Here is an 18,493-nt window from a genome sequence, read left to right as displayed (position 1 = left end):
AAGATCTAAGAAGCCGATCCAGTGGAAGGTTACTGGTAGGTTCGCTTACATAGTTAAAACTAAGAATTATTTATAATGTTGTTTTAATTCATAGATTAAAAGTTATATGATGATTTTCATATCAGTACTGTATAGTGTTTTCTAGTTTAATAAAAAAATGTACCATTTTCAAAAGTAATATTTTATTTTATTTATTCAATTAGAAAACATTATACTGTTTATCCACTGAGTCAACTTTATTGTTAATAAAAATTACCTAATTTTCACTGAGTATTGTCAATTAAAGTGAAATTTCATATAAAAATGCTCTATAACTTCAGTCTCTAAAAACAAATTAAAAGTCACCAGAATGCAGAATTTCACGTTTCATTTTCAAAATGTTCTTGGGAGACCACCCCAACCCCCCCGCCTGCAGGGGGGGGGGGGGGGGGGACACCCCCTTCCGCACCTACCACCTTCGCCACTTCGTGGCTCAATAACAATCGTTGATGGGAAATTCGCACCTCCCTTTTCAAAACTCTGGCTACGGGCCTGTGATGCGAAATTCGAGCAACCCAGAATTACGAATAAACATCAGTGCCCAAAGTTTACATGATGACTATACAGGTACATTTGTCTGCATTATAGTGTCACGCTGCACATGTAGTACCATAGTGTGATTTCTAGAAGAAATGCAGCAGCACCACTTTTCTTCATTTCAAATTATAAACTGTTGGTTATCGTTGGATAATGTTTTAACATAAAATATACAGCCAATAAACGTAAAAATATATCTCAGGCATAATACAAGATTCTTTTGAGCAAAGCGTAAATGGTGCATCGAAGGAATAAATAATTAAAACATATACTTAAATGTAACTTTTTATTTATAATCTGGAGTAAAATCTTAATATTGTGCAATACACGTTTTTTTTCAGTAACCGCATATGACCCATTGCACTAAAACACAAAACCAAACGGTTATATGTCAATCAGCGTCAAGATTGATAACACGTGTTGTTTGACAAGAAACGCTTGCCCCCTTCAAATCAATATATTTTTCAGCAAACTGAGATATTACAAGAAAGCCAACAACAACAACATACAACAAGACAAAAAGACTGAATAATATGTTAACCTCGAATGGAACATATATAAATAACCATATATATTTTATGTAAATTGTTTAAATGTGAATGCTTTTGGTTACACAAGTTTATTGTCTTTATAAACGAGAAAGCTAATTATTTTATTTTCTCAATCGTTAACTAACAATATGAATATTAATGAAGAATGTTATATAAAATTTATTACAACATTTATATGATAACATCAATCACACACACACACAAAAACACACACAGACACACACACACACACACACACAGACACACACACACACCACACACACACACACACACACACACACACACACACACACACACACACACACACACACACACACACACACACACACACACACACACACACACACACACACACACACACACACACACACACACACACACACACACACCACACACACACACACACACACACACACACACACACACACACACACACACACACACACACACACACACACACACACACACACACACACACACACACACACACACACACACACACACACACACACACACACACACACACACACACACACACACACCACACACACACACACACACACACACACACACACACACACACACACACACACACACACACACACACACACACACACACACACACACACACACACACACACACACACACACACACACACACACACACACACACACACACACACACACACACACACACACACACACACACACACACACACACACACACACACACACACACACACACACACACACACACACACACACACACACACACACACATATATATATTTAAGTGAAATTTATAAAGAACGAGTCTACGCCAATACCGACACGTTTGCTTGTATTAGTCGCATAAACACAGATGTGTCTATATGTCGTATGAACAAATCTACACAAACTGTAACTAATTGTGATTTTCTAACTGTGTACAAGTCTTATTTACGTGAAGGAGTACTGCTCTACTGAGGACGGGATTTGCAATTAAATGAAAATTGTATGTCCTTTATTTTTTGAAGCATTTCTTCATAGTTTTTATTCTAGTTTCAAAATCACGAAACTTGTATCAGTTTTGAATACAGTTAAATAAGCTTGTATATACTCGCTTTAAATAGATTAATTTAATTTTGATAATTCAATTCCAAAGAATTCGAATGACTTCTTGAGTGATGTTTTTCATTTTGTTTGCTGCTTAGAATAAAGCTGTTTAGAACAAAGACTATTTAGGCAATCAAAAATAACGCAATGACCGCATCATAAACAATATCAATAATAACTCCGACGTCTGCAAATATGATAAATATGCATTATTCAAATATGCCTCATGTATCAATTGCTGAAGATATGAATCTAATCAACATACGTCATTTGTAAGATGGTTTAAGACGGGTTCTGTTGATAGTCTTTATTAACTAGAGTCAGCTGTCTGCATCAGATGGGACTGACTTGGTGGATGGTCCGATACAGTCATCGCAAGGCGTTTAGTCGTTTGGAAAAGAATAGACGGGTTCTGTTAATGATCCTTTATAACTACAGTAATTTGAATGCTTTTAGGCGTCTGCAACAGAATAGACGGATTCTATGGATGGACCGTAATGACTAAAGTAATCGGGATGCGTAAATTCATCGAAATAAAAATGCAGGTGCTGCTAGCGCATAACGGTCAAAAACACTTTCTAAGGTTAATAATATTTAACATTTATGATAATTCATTTTTTATCAGAAAGTTTATGGCTTAGGTTTACAACATTTTAATTGGTAAGTAAAATCACTTATTTGGCGAGAGAGAGAGAGAGAGAGAGAGAGAGAGAGAGAGAGAGAGAGAGAGAGAGAGAGAGAGAGAGAGAGAGAGAGAGAGAGAGAGAGAGAGAGAGAGAAATATATAGATATATATGTGTGTGTGCGTGTGTGTGTGTGAATATACAGAAAATATCTTCGTCAATCAAATTTAAATTCTTAGTTTATTAGAAAATAGCATTCACTGTCCAAGGATTCTATTTTTTTTAAATATTGATTTATCTCTCAAGTCGTTATATTCATACTATGTTATCTCCTCTAAAAATATTATGTTGCTTGTAGCTCATTTATATTAACAAAAGAAATAGTTTCCTACTTAGGAGTGTAATATTCACGCACATCCTTAACAGTTAAAAAGTCATTGACTTCTATTATACAGATAACCTGAGATATGTTTCATATGGTATTTGAATCCCAGATTTCATTATATCATGTTATAATTATATTCTATATGTTTTTGTATGCAATCTTGTTTGTGGAAAAAACACAAAAACACTTTCAGATTGGGCATACGGCTTGTGTGTCTTTATTATTACTGGAATCGTGTTCATCAAACAAATATTAAGAAATACTTTATACAATCATGAGTGTTTGCTAATTGTGCCGAGCTATCAAAACTAAATGCAATATACTATTTGACTTTAGGTACACAATTACACATGCAAGTCTTGTCCATGTCAATCACAAAAGCATGATTCATGCCGAAAGGTTTTAAATGTCAACATAATTGGATATATCTACAAATTAACGACAATTGCTTACATTCAACCATGAGTACAATGACGTTTTCTGATGTATGGTTTTTACCGTATGAATTGTGTTTTTGTTTTTATACATATCAATATTTTAGAATATAACCTACTCCCTATGCTATAATCACATGTCCGTAATTCACTAATAATACCCAAGTGTTTAAAGACGATATTCGTGCTGTTTTTTTAAGAAGAGCATCCGTCCCCAAAATAACAGCGTTCAGTGACACATGAAAATGTTTGTGTTGAGTGACCAAGTGTTCAAAGACTTCTTAAATGTCCTCACCTAAAACGTATGCACATGTACATCCATGCAACTTGGAAAAACAATAGAGTACATTACATACATACATACATACATACGACTTGTGATACTTAACACATGTTTTTACATTTTGTTTTGGCATTTCATATAACATGTAATTATTTATTATGCTTTTAAATGAAATGTACATTTTCTGTTCAAAATGGTTTTTTTAATTAATGTTTGATTGATTGATTGATTGATTTCAATATATACAGGCAGAATACATGGCAATACAAGTATAACATACACATGTACTTTAATAAGAAAGAAATGCATGAATTAAACACATACATGAGTGAAGACATGGCAACCATCATTATATATCAAGGAAGACACAAAAAAGCGTTTGAAAAACAGTTATTTCCATTATGGTCCTTGAGATATAGTGTTGCGTGACATAGGAATACATAATAAGATAGAAATATATCACAGATTTAGTTTAATCTAAGCATTATAATGCTTTACACATCCATTCTTTAGCAAATAACAATAATCACAGAGTTATCGTCGCATAATTTGTTCATACATCTACCATATGCTGACATATCGATTAAACCTCAGACGCTTATATTAACCTCAATTCGTAGATTGAATTACGTGTTGCTAACATTTTTGTCGACATAATTTACACAAGTCGTTGGTAATTTTATTACATTTTATTTTGGCATTTCATATAACCTGTAATTAATTGTTATGCTTTTAAATTGAAATGTACATTCTCTGTTCAATATGTGTTTTTATTTTAATTAATAGGTATAATATTCATAAACAAAAAGACCAAAACAAAAACACTGCAACATTTGATAAAATATAATCAATTACGGTCATAAACCGTAGCTGGTAATTTTTTTAAGGTTCCCCCTAAATATTTGGTTTAACATATATTGCCTACTATATTACTGTGCACATAATACATGTTCACTTGATTTAAGTTCAAAATGACCCGGGAAAGGCCCTGAATAAAATCAGAAACCGAGCCCTGACGTCGCAACAAACAGTTTAATCAATTTGCTTATACAAAAACGTTGTTGTAATACAATAACTGTGTTAAAAAGTTAACTTACCTACATGAAGTTTTCTTCAATGTGTTCACATTATGTTCATACACAATATGATTCTACAGGAAAAATATTGTCTAAATTAAAAATATGTAGGTATCATGACGCAATAAGAAAACAAATGCAATTACACAATAAGTTTGTTGTAAAATATATATTTGGTTTGCCAATCGATAACAAAGTACAAAGTTGAATATATACCTTATAACAACAATTTTAAAATGTCAAAGCTTCTTGAGAACAAACGCTTTGTTTAGAATCGAGCTTATATTGTTATCTTTCGAAAATAATATGACCAAAGTCTTCAAAAATTGTCCTAATTAATTCTAGCATAATATCTTAATATTCATGTTAATTCGTAGACATTTTTCTTTATTATCGGTCATGAGTATAAGACATTTTATTAAGTGATTACTGCATTATATTAAAAATATACAGAAATTTTGTTTACTGAAATCGTATCATAATATGCGATAATAATACGGAAATAAATGTCTTAATGAACTAATTTATTTATTATTTGTTTATTTTAAATTTGTTTGAACTTGTAACTAAAACTAATTTTATTTTAAAGATCTAATTCAATAAGATATTATATAAACAGCAGAGTGCTGATGAATTTTGTTATGTATCTCTGCGGTTTTACAATTATATTTTGCTGCGGTTTTGCACAGAATTCGTTTGACTACAAATCGATTAAATCTGAGACGGTGCGGTTTTCGCCTATGATAACCTCAATTTGTAGATGGAAACACGTGTTATTAGAATATTTGTCGACACAATTAATATGGAAACATCGGACAACGTTTATATTTAAAGACAATGAGTTTGTTTAACGTATATTGGTATCGCTACCTGCTATTTATTCTCAGTGATTTTTTTATTGTACCAATTACACGATATAACTGGTTATCCACAAAACAATGTTTACATTAATATCGTCTTTGAAGCGTTTGCATAGACACCTGCTGGACATCCTTTATAGTACATTGAACATAGAACATTGTGTATTGCATATTTAAAAAGAAGTAAGATAAAAATATTACATATGTATAAACAATTAATTGCATAACTTATATGGTACCTGTTTACTGCAATTTTTAAATTAAAATGCAATCGAAAACAACAACAGAAACACATATAAATATGCCTTACTATGTATTCTCTTTTCCGATAAAAACATGCTTATATTGTAAAAAATTATAAGCGTCGAGGGTAAATATATAACTAGAAAAGTGATATTTCGTTAAACAATTATTTCCTTAACAATGTCTTCATTTAATTGGCTAATGGCTTCCCTTCCTGTTTTCTGAACGTACTTTGTTTGATTCAATATCTATTTCACGACGTTTAAGCCCACATAACAATTCTCTAATATCATCAGCAGTGATATAATTTGGCACAACAAAGATATCTGAAGTGGCAAAGACAATAGCATGATCATCACAAATCTCGATGAGATAAAGGCATGATTTATAAATGATTGTACAAGTAAAATAAGTTAATATACATGTACGTACGGTCGCACTGATATGTTTGTTTTATTAATGTTGTTTCTTCAACTACGTTATTCGTTCGAATGAGTAAGTTGCACCGTCCTAATTATTAATAACTCGTCCCCTCTAGTTTAAACCTCGTACGCTTTCAATATTATGTTCAGTAATATGGTCAATGTTAACATGTGTTACGATTTGTATAGCTGTGAGGCAAGAAATGAAGAGGCAATTTAATGCCATATAATAAATTCAATAAGAAACCGAACACTTTTATTTACATTTCCATTTTACATGTATATTTCTTATATATTTATGTCATTTCATTTCAATTTACAGAGAGGTAAGTCACGTTAACGTGAACGAAATGTTCGTTTGGCTGCACAAAAACTTAAAAAATAATCTTTAAAGGTTGTAGAGTGAGCAAGGTATGGTTCTTGGCAGGGATGACCTTAATGTATCCGTTCTCTATCTATCTATCTATCTTATATGTAATTATATGTCGGTCAACTCAGTAATTTGCAGATCTGATGCGAAGAAACTCGAATGCTTTGAATCGACCGTTTAAATTTATTAACAACAGTTTTATACATTTTTGCGCGTTGGGTATGTTTTTCTGTATTATTCACGAGTTTGTGTCATTCTTAACGACAAACGTTTCTCGCAATAATTGGGGACAGTATCACGGAATAAGGTTTCTCTTCCTCTTGTGATGCTGATGTTTCACAATTGTTATATTAAAACATTAATATGGATATGTGGATAAATATTTTAGCAATTTACGTAATCAGTAGTATATTTCATTAAGAAACAACAGTACAATGAAATTGTCAGAAATTCTAGAAAGACCAATTCAAATCACAATCACCATTATAAAGCCATCATCATTTTTTATCATCATCATAATTAAATTTATAATCTGTATGAATATGTTTGATTACTAGAAGTATCATACCTCAGCATGGTTTTGCAAATTTATGTAATAAGAATACACGGTTTCTTCTTAACGGCTTTTTTAAGAATACCAATTACACGAACATTTCAGCAAACACTTATCTGCGACACCCCGCCTGAATAAACATAAATGTACGACATCGACCCTGAATTTATTAACGAATCATGTCTATGTTTCTTGATAATAAATTAATTATTGTAAGTATATGACCTTCCTCAGTCAGAGTTAATACACATCTTATAGACCATACATGTCAGTAATTGTAAGTGAATGGTCCGTTATCCGGCAAGTTTTCTACCTTGTGATGTTATACTACAAATATCTGTTAAAAGCCATAATAAGCCTTTCAAACCATTACAGGTCGAAGTATATTTTTAAGGTCTTAATTGCGTTTCTGATCGCTTGAAACGCTCTTTTATATCCTTTTGAGGCTGACTATTGTTTCCTCTGTGTACATTGCCTACATATCAATTGAGAATTCGTGAGAAAAGCCCAGTTAAACTGTGTAAGTGCGTGAAGGTTACTCTGAAAGATATATCCTGTGAATAGCCAGATCGCATGACGTCTAACGGCATACTATCGGTAATTGCATGGACGGTAAACTTGGTCTAGTATTCTCAATATTGACACTTTATCCATCAATATTATTGGAAACAACTTTAACAGACAATCCTTACGGTAAAGAATCTCTGTACGCGTAACGTAAAGAAACAACGACGCTTTGCTCTTACTTATTGAATGGCTGTCAATGTATTTAATTATTTGTTGTGATAACGTTTTTGCATTGCTGCGATTTGATGTGTACCCGGCGTTGCCAGCATGTTCAAATGCATGTTTGTCTAATACCTTGTAAATGTGTTGCATATATACCGCCGTTTAATACTTCAGTTACACTTGTCCTGTTTCAAAACATATTGTATTTATTGATTTCGTTAAAGAATATACATTATTATATCGCGCATGAACACAACAACACTATAAAATTATATTACTAAAGTGTAAATTTTAAATTTGGAAAAACATTTTATTTTTTTTTTTTTTTTTATTTTTTTATTTTTTTTTTTTAACATCCCTCCGCCTATGGCGGGGGATAATAAACTTTATTCACCTCCATACATTACAAAGTGTATCATTAGTTTTCATGTTATTCTGTTAGTATATAATATAGTTGTTTAACAATTCAAATGAATAATATAATAGAGGTAAATAAAATCCATGCATTCCATTATATAGACACAATCCTACAGTTCACACATACACAGACACATACATGCGATGTTATGAAACAAAAAAGACAATTGTTTGGACTTCAGAAAAACATAAGCTTTAATCAAACGTTTTGACTTCAGACAATTAAAAACATTAATCAAACGACCATGGTATTAAATATTTTAAGTAAACAACACAATTTACAATAACACTGTTCTATTGATCTACAAAAAGTTTTACAATTGACCAGTTAAGTAGTTTCTTTTCTTTACATTTAGTATTAGATTGAATCTCCCATGCTACGCAAAGATAATTATTCAGCCCCCTTATTGAAGGTAATAGACCCTTTCTCTGGCATACAAATATATACTTTTTAATTTCAAGAATAAGAATATTAATATCAGTCATGTTAATACTTGTACAACCAAATAACATTGTTTGACATGAAATATCAGTACATTTTTGCACATTATGGGATCTTAAAAAATCTACAACATAATTAACAATTCTCTTTGTGAAAACGCAGTCCCAGAATATATGTAATAGGGTTTCTTCATTTTCTTTACAGAAAGAACATAAATTGTCATGAACAATGTTCATTTTAAATAACAAAGATTTGGTTCCTAGGATTCTGTGAACAATTCTTGTCTGGAACCACTGAGTGTAAGTGTCTTTAGATATAATAAAAACAAGTGCATGCACTTTTGTCCATTCAACGTTATTAAAAAGTGTATTCCATTTTAAATGGCAAGTGGGTATATCTGTATTATAGCTAAAACATTTATAGACAAGTTTGTTTTGATTATATCCAAATACAATGTTATTCAAGTAAAATGATATAAATGCACATTGTATATTTGGCTTTTTAATAGATGGAAGTCCTGATAGCCTGATAAATGCATTCACAGTTCTAATTAAACCTTCATAAAAAAGAAAGTTAACTTTAACGCCAATGAGAGTTTCTAATACAGATTGTTTTAAAAATTCTCCAGAAGTGCACATTATATCTCTTACATATCTAATTCCCCTATCATACATTTTTTGTTATATATAATATTCCCACCTATCTTAAAATTGTGGTTATAAAATAACGGCATATCTAGGATATCTTCACACTTACTGACATTTTGTTTATTAATATACTCAATGTAACATGTAAGGACATCTCTCCAAAAACAATTTTTTAAACTTATCATAATTTTTTCTATGTATTTTTTTCCTAAATTAAACATTTTCTTCACATCAAACATAGAATATACAAGTTGGAAACATTTTCCATTACTTGATACAATTTTCCTTAACCATGTCATTTTCATAGTTTTTTCAAAAGCATATATATCAGTCATGGCAACTCCTCCATCATCATATGATTTAATAGCAATAGTTTGTTTGATTTTTGCTGGTCCATCCCATATAAAATTGGAAAAAAGGCTATTTATTTGTTTTAAAACTTTTTCTCCTGGGCTAGGAAGAGCTACAAACAGGTGTGTAAAAAGGGGAAGTAGTAGTGATTTAACAACTGTTATCTTTCCTAGGGGTGTTAAATTTCTTCTTTTCCAAAAATTTATGATATTGTGCAGCTTTTCCAGTTTACTCGTGAAGTTTATTTCTATTATTTTCTTTAAATCAACATCAAATAATATTCCTAAAACTTTAAAGTTTGTTGTGCCCCAGACTAGTTTATATTTAGTTTTTATTGATTGTATGCTAAACTTTTTGGAGCCAATCCATATAAGGTTTGTTTTGTCATAATTGATTTTCAATCCAGAACATAAGGCAAAGTTATTTAAAAGATCGAGGGTAGCATTAAGGGAAACATCTGTGCCATCCAGAAAGAGAGATGTATCATCAGCAAACTGAGAAATTTTATATTCAATATTTTCTATCACTATTCCTTTAATTTCATTACAATTTCTTATTTTAATTGCCAAAATTTCAGCACACAGAATGAAGATATAGGAACTTATTGGATCTCCTTGTCTGCAACCTCTTTGAATTGTCATAAATTCTGACAAAAACCCATTGATTTGAATTGCCGTCAAGGTATTATGTAGGAAAAGTGAAATCCATTTTTTCAATGTTGTACCAAAATTAAAATAATCTAATGTTTTTTCTATAAAATCAAATTCAAGGGTATCGAACGCCTTTTCAAAGTCGATGGTCATCAAGAGTCCAGGGATATTGTTATCTTCTGTATATTGCATAATGTCATATAAAAGTCTGGTATTCTCACCAATATATCTGCCTTTAATAAATCCTGTCTGATCTTTAGAAATAAGAGTATCAAGGATAGTTTTTAATCTGTTAGCAATAGTCCCAGATGCAAGCTTGTAAATTACATTTAAAAGTGTTAATGGCCTTAGGTTTTTCAAAAAATGTCTGGGTTTATTATCTTTAGGTATACATGTGATTATACCTTGTTTTTGAGTAATTGACATGGTTCCAGAGGTAAAACCATAGTTGAGGCTTCTCACTATAAAGTGGCCTAAATCTTTCCAAAAAACTTTAAAAAATTCTGCTGTAAAACCATCTGATCCTGGGCTTTTGTCATGCTTCATATTTTTTAAAGTAATTAATATTTCCTTAAGTGTAAGAAGGCCTTCTAATGATTGAGATTGTTCAGTGTTTAATTTAATTGTGTTTATTCCTTTAAGGTCATCATGTACATTATAAGAGTCATTAAAGACAGACTTTGTATACAATGTTTTGTAAAATTGGGCAGCTTCTTTTAAAATACCAGGATTATCAAATAGCCGCTGACCTTCATCGTTTTCAATGAAAGGAATGTTTTTATTAGATGCATATTGTGCTTCCAAATTACAAAAATATTTTGAGGGTTTTTCGCCTTCATCAATCCACTTCGCCTTAGCTCTAATGAAAGCGCCTTTCATTTTCAAGTTTCGAATGCCTATGAGTTCTTGTTGCAAAAGATTGAGCTCTTCAATGTTTTCATTTGTTAACTGTTTTTCAATGTCCTCAATTGCTTTTAAAATATAATATTCTCTTTCTTTTCTCTTTTTGGATTTGAAGCTCGAATATGATATGGTTTTACCTCTGATTTCCATTAATAAAGTTTCTAAAAACAGTTGATCATTTATAGTAAACTGTATTAAATCATTTTCTATAGTGTTAAGATATTCAATGTTATACACAGGTAAGACATATTGTTGCTTAATTTCTTCAATTTTTTGTTTTATACATTGAATATATTCTAGGTCATAAAGTAATGAATTATTAAATTTCCACAGGCCTTTTCCATGTTCTATTTTGCTAAAATTAAATTCCAGAGTGATAGGGGAGTGATCTGATTTGTAGCTAGCATGTATATCAGATTTCCTAATATACTGACTAAAATCATTAGTTGTTAAAAAAAAGTCCAATCTAGCTTGTTGGACAGTGTTAGGCTTTCGCCAAGTGAAACATTTTGTATCCCCGTTTATAACTCTAAAAGTGTCTATTAGATTTTTATCATTGATTACAGAAGATAACAATTCCCTTGACTTCTTATTATTATTCAAAGTTTTATAGTTGGCATAATCAATATTCACGTCAAGTACTAGATTAAAATCTCCACATAAAATATAAGACTCATTACCTATGGTCTCTATTATATTAAAAAGTTGACTATAAAACAAAGGAGTATCAGTATTTGGTCCATAAAGAGTGCACAGAGTAAATCTATGGTTATCTATTGTTAAGTCTAGAATTAATAAATTTCCCTTTATATCTTGTTCTTGATTGTGCACTTTAACATTCAGATTTGTCAAACATTTATTAAATAAAATGCAAACTCCTCTTGAATTAGAAGTGCCAAAACTAAAATAGCATTCACCATCCCAATTTGAGTAAAAACATTTTATGAATATTTGAACAATAAGTAATTTTAGTGTTAATTTAACACTTTGAAAACATTTTATTCATATTTTGATAATAAGTAATATTGACACATTAATCAAATCCGCACTGTTAAGAATGTACATTTTATCAACTGGAATCGTTTAGGTAATCATGTAATCGTTTAGTTACAGTGCCGCCGTTTACAATCATTATGCAACTCTAGCCAGCTAATTGCATACCATTTCATTGCATGTCATCATCATTGAACAAGTCTACACTGACCCACATATTGCATACCATTTCTTTGTATGTCATCATCATTGAAGAAGTCAACACTGACCCACATTGGTGACACAATCCTGTTAACTGAAATTAAAGCATGGCGTCGCCAACATGGCCTGTACCGATGCAGTACTGTCATCTTAATTAGAATCTTAACTATCTCGCATAATCTCCCCGGAAATTATAAAACCATTTGCTAATAATAATGATAAGTAAATACCTTATTATTGTAGGGCACATGCTACTAAGAAATAAGAAAATAACGTTCTTACATTGATAGCGCCATTGCCTTTGCTTCTTTTATTTAGATAAGGACTTTCTTTAAAGCCACTATCAAGCTCACCAATACGACATACGTACTGTATTATGCTATATAAACAAATCAGCAACAATCAGTAACACACGATTGTTATTTACAATAGGAAGGCCCTATAAACAAATAACATTGGTTTAATAACGTTAAAATACAAACATTCGGCAACTTTTAAGCATGTAAATATCGTTCCACGATGTCATCTACTTTCGTTTTGTGGATGATATCGAGTCAGGATCGGATTCATTCGGGTTGCGTTCATTTGCATAATTTATACAAGCTATCCCAGAAATCTGTTGCCGCCATGCTTCCGACGCTGACCAAATCCAATCTCGCGTTCCCCGTAAATGTTCGGATATTTCGCGGGAAATACAAATGAAATTATTTGTGACACAAAAAATAAAGTCGAGCATTTTGTTTCTCGTTAAATCAATGTTACCAGACAACATCTAACGTTAAAATTTTGCATTTTGCTGAAAGGAACAATGATTTGTGTATGGGTTAACCTTATTTTACGATCTATTCGATATTTTTTAGCGTGATTGTTACTTTAAGGACGGCGTAGTAAAATAATTTAATGACGTAAAGTATGTAGAGCTTTCACAGACATATACTTAAACGTGACCTCAAAGAAACATTTTGTATGCCATATCTTCTGAATAATACGAATCAAATACAGCTTTACATTACTATGCTATTCTTGGACGTTGTTTGACGAATACTTCAATAATTTAACTTATTTAGCATTTCGAATTTTGATTGCTATGATAATAATATCCTAAAATAAGGCTGTCTTGAAGAGGAAACTCGTGACGAAATTTGCACTTTAAAACAGACTTTCTTCGAAAGTCATTATTATTTTGAGAAAAAAGATTGTGCATGATCGAAAGCCATAAGATATAAATAAAAAACTTGTCATCCTTTTGCAGACCCAAAAGTCGTGGACAGTTGTGTAAGGCGGACCATTAAGCTCACCATTGATGAGTTTGATAATATTATTTGAGTGTTCGTCGCATAATTTACGCACAAATCTGTATGTCTGCGTCGATACGAAATTATGTTACTTGTTATAGGCAACCAAGAATCATGAATAAATATCAGTGCGCAAAGTTCATATAATGATTATATAGAGACATGTGTCTGCATTATGTTGAAAATGTAATATTAATGTATCATTACACGAGGAAGACCAACAGAAAAAAAAAATTCTTCATTTAAAGTTCTGTAGTTGCTGTTTAAAGTGGAACTCTGTATAAATAACCTGGAATTAAATATTATTATTTTGTAATACACGGTCCTTCAGTCAAAGCATATGACCAATTGCCATGAAATCTCTACAACACAAAAGCTAACACAAATCTGTTCTTCAGGGTAACCGCCTATCTTCAGGGTTATCGGCCTAAGAACGCTGTATGAAATGTGTATTTGTACTAGAAATACTTTTTGCTGTAAATCAATGTATTTTACAGCAAAATGACAAACTTACATTAATTATAACTAGTTCAAAACAAGACAAACATAAAGAATAAATAACCATAAAAGATGTTTTGTACATTTTGGTTAATGCAAATGGTCTTGATTACACGCGTTTAATGTATTTCTGTCACGAGAAAGTGTACGTGGTTGAGGAGTGGTGTTAATTGAATAAGAATGCAAAACACGTCATGTAACAAGTAGAATTTTAAATTTAAAGTCATTGTGCTGTGCGAAGAAATATGTGTACACTTATATCGACTTTGTGTTTTTCCCCAAACACTTTACAATAAATTGTACACTTGGTAAAACTTTAACTATGAATGAAACTTAACAAAACGAATTCAATAGCTTTCTTTCATGAATTATTAAAAGCAAAAACGCAAAATGCCAATGTCTCCAAAGAAAATCGCTAACATTTTAACCCAATTAATTAAGTAATTGTGTGTAATTCAAAGGCGGTCAAAAGACAGAACTAGAGGAACTATTTACCGATTGTCCTTCGTTATTATTTCAGACATCATCAAAAGTAAGCAAGCAAAATTTCCATTTTGTAATAGAGTAATGTTGAATAAAGTTTAAGTTAATAGCTTGTTGATTATAAATATGGAATGTTTGAGTTGCAAGCGAGTATATACGATTCCGGGGTCAATTTTTTATTCTTTAAATCATAATCCAACACATGAATATGAATGAAGCGTGATATATAAATGTATTGCAAGAATTATATGATACTATCAACCACATGTATATTGAACTAATAAATTCAATTAATAACGAAAACGTTTGCGCCGACACCGATACGCTTGCACGAATTAGTTTCATTAACACAAGTGTGTCTTTAAACGTCGTATTAAACAAAGCAGCACATACTAATTGGGATTTCCTAACAGTGTACATGTCATGTTTACGTGAAGGAATTATCTGCTGTAAATGATATGTTTTTTTCAATTTAATAAACCTTTTTTGCCCTTTATGTTTTGGTAGCATTTCTTTTGAATTTTTTTCTAGCTTTTTTTATTTATAAACCTTGTATCGGTTTAAAAAGTATAAATATCGTTTATAGAATCTACTCGCTTTCAAGTGCTCAAATATTTAAACCAGCTTAGTTCTAATAAAGCAACAGGTTTAGACAGTATGCCCTCACGTTTTGTGAAAGATGGGGCTTCGATTATTTCTCAACCTCTTACTCATGTTATTAATCTATCTCTTATACAGGGTGTTGTTCCAAAGGATCTCAAATCTGCTAGGTGTGTTGCTATTTTTAAGAAAAGTGATAAAACCTATGTTGATAATTACCGTTCAGTCTCTATTTTGAGTATTATATCTAAAATATATGAAAAGGTTGTATATGACCAGGTTAAGTCATACTTCAACGTTGACAAATTGTTGTATAAATTTCAGTCTGGTTTCAGAAGTGGTTTTTCAACGGACACCTGTCTCAAACATCTGACTGATAATATCAGGTTGGAAATGGATAAAGGTAATCTCGTAGGGATGATTCTTCTAGACCTCCAAAAGGCCTTCGACACTGTTAATCACTCTATACTTCCCATGAAATTAAGTGCAGCAGGTCATGGTGATGATATCTTAAGGTGGTCAAATCATACCTTTCAGATAGACAGCAACTTGTTGATGTTTCAGGCACTCATTCCGGTACAGCCCCAATATCATGTGGAGTTCCACAAGGGTCTATTCTAGGTCCCCTGCTCTTCCTAATATATGTTAATTATATGTCTGCTGTGGTTAAACATAAGCTCCTTCTATATGCAGATGACGCAGGTATTCTCGTGTCTGGTAAGTGTAAAACTGATATTGAAAGAGGTTTTACATCTGGTTAGTCAGTGGTTGGTTGACAATAAGTTGTCTCTGCATTTAGGTAAGACGGAGTGTATTATTTTTGGTTCTAGGCATAGAATCAGGTCAAACCATTCTCTCGATATTTCTTGCAATGGTGCCATCTATATAGAAAAAAAGAATATATCACCCAGCAAACCAAAAAGATTCTTGTCATGTCTTTAATCCAATGTCATTTTGATTATGCTTGATCTATATGGTACCATAGTCTCACCAAAGCGTTACAAAATAAGCTCCAAATCACACAGAATAAGTTATTGCGGTATGTCCTAGGTATCGATGCAAGGGCACATATTGGGCCAGAACACTTTCGATTGCTCAACTGGCTACCAGTCAATAAACGTGCAGACCAGATTGTTCTTGTGTGTTTAAGATTAAAAATGGTTTGGCCCTTGACTATATGGGAGAACATTTTATTCCGCAGGCCTCTTTTTATTCATACAAGACCAGGTCAACTCTAAAAGGTGCATTTGCTGTCCCTAAAGTCAAAGGTTTCGGGTCAAAGTCCTTTTGTTACACGGGATGCTCATTATGGAACAATTTACCCTTCAGTATAACACAGATTGATAGATTGTCTGTTTTTAAGTCGTCTTTAAAAACTCATTTATTAGCAAATACGTAACTTGTATGTGTATTGTTTGTGTTTTTGGATTAAGGAATCATTTCTAGTCATCAATTTTCACAACACTGATCCTATATTCCATAAATGTTATGCATTCTCCATTTTTATAAGTGCCACTCTTTATCCTGCCACCAGCACAAAGGACCACAATGAAAATATGGATTTACTAATTTTTGTGTTATCCTTGGTGTTGTTGTGTATGTCATTGTATTTTTATCTTAATTTATGAGATATTTTTATATAGTGTTCATGTTGTAAATGCCCATGTATGCATTCCTTGCCGAAATAAATCTATCTTTCTATCTATAATTGCTAAGTTTATATTTGATCATTTAAACTCCATTGCATATGATTACGATCGATGCATAGAAGCAAGACTTATAGCCAATCAGAAGTAACGCAGTCACCGCTTCATAAAACTATTATTAATAACAAAAGACGTCCTATAATATGATATGTGCATTATACAAATATAACTTATATATATAAAGCAATTGAAATAAGCCAGCTGTAGGATGGTCATAGACGGGTTCTGTGGGTAGTCTTTAATAACTAGAGCCAATCGTCTGCATCAGCTAAGACGGGCTTTGTGGATGGTCCGTCAATACTGAAGTCATCGAGATGGGTTTAGGCGTCTACAACAGAATAGAAGGGTGCTGTGAATGATCCCTTACAACTACATTTTTATTCGGAATTCGTTTAGGTATCTACGTCAGAATAGACGGGTTCTATGGATGGGCCGTAATAACTAAAGTCATCGGGATGCGTAGTCATCAAAAACATTGCAGGTGCTGCATAACGGTCAGAAACACTTTCGTACATTAATAATATATAATACTATTTATGATCAGAAACGTTTTTCAAAAACAACTTGCATGGCTTAGGTTTTATAACATTTTATTGGTATGTTAAATCACTTATTCGGTACTTGTAATAGATCTATAAATTTTCGTTTTGCTGGGCTTTAAACATTTATTTTCGCCAACATTTTAAACTGTTTTAAACAAATGACCTATATACAACATTCAGTTTTAGTTTGGTCATTTAAATTGAGTGTGTTGTCATAACTTTAACATATTTAAATATTAAATTGTAAAACTTTTAGTATATTCATATATGACTATAATACGCTTTACAACTTACACCAATCTATAACTATTACCATTGATATGTTCACTGAAAGAAAGAAAGATATATTTTCAAAGTTACACTGTCTACAAAAAAGGAATATTTGTAATGGTGATATAATTAAGTAATTACGCGATGAAAATAAGTAATTCTCTAACCATGAACATAAAGATGTACTGAACTTTATAAAATACATACTGTACAAAATAATAAATGTATACTGCCTAGATCACGTGCGAAAGCGATAAAGACATTCAACGGAGGCACGTCCAAATTTACTTAGCGA

The sequence above is a fragment of the Dreissena polymorpha genome, chromosome 6 (genome assembly GCF_020536995.1).
Source record: "Dreissena polymorpha isolate Duluth1 chromosome 6, UMN_Dpol_1.0, whole genome shotgun sequence".
Classification (NCBI taxonomy): domain Eukaryota; kingdom Metazoa; phylum Mollusca; class Bivalvia; order Myida; family Dreissenidae; genus Dreissena; species Dreissena polymorpha.
Note: the sequence above shows the minus strand (reverse complement) of the source record.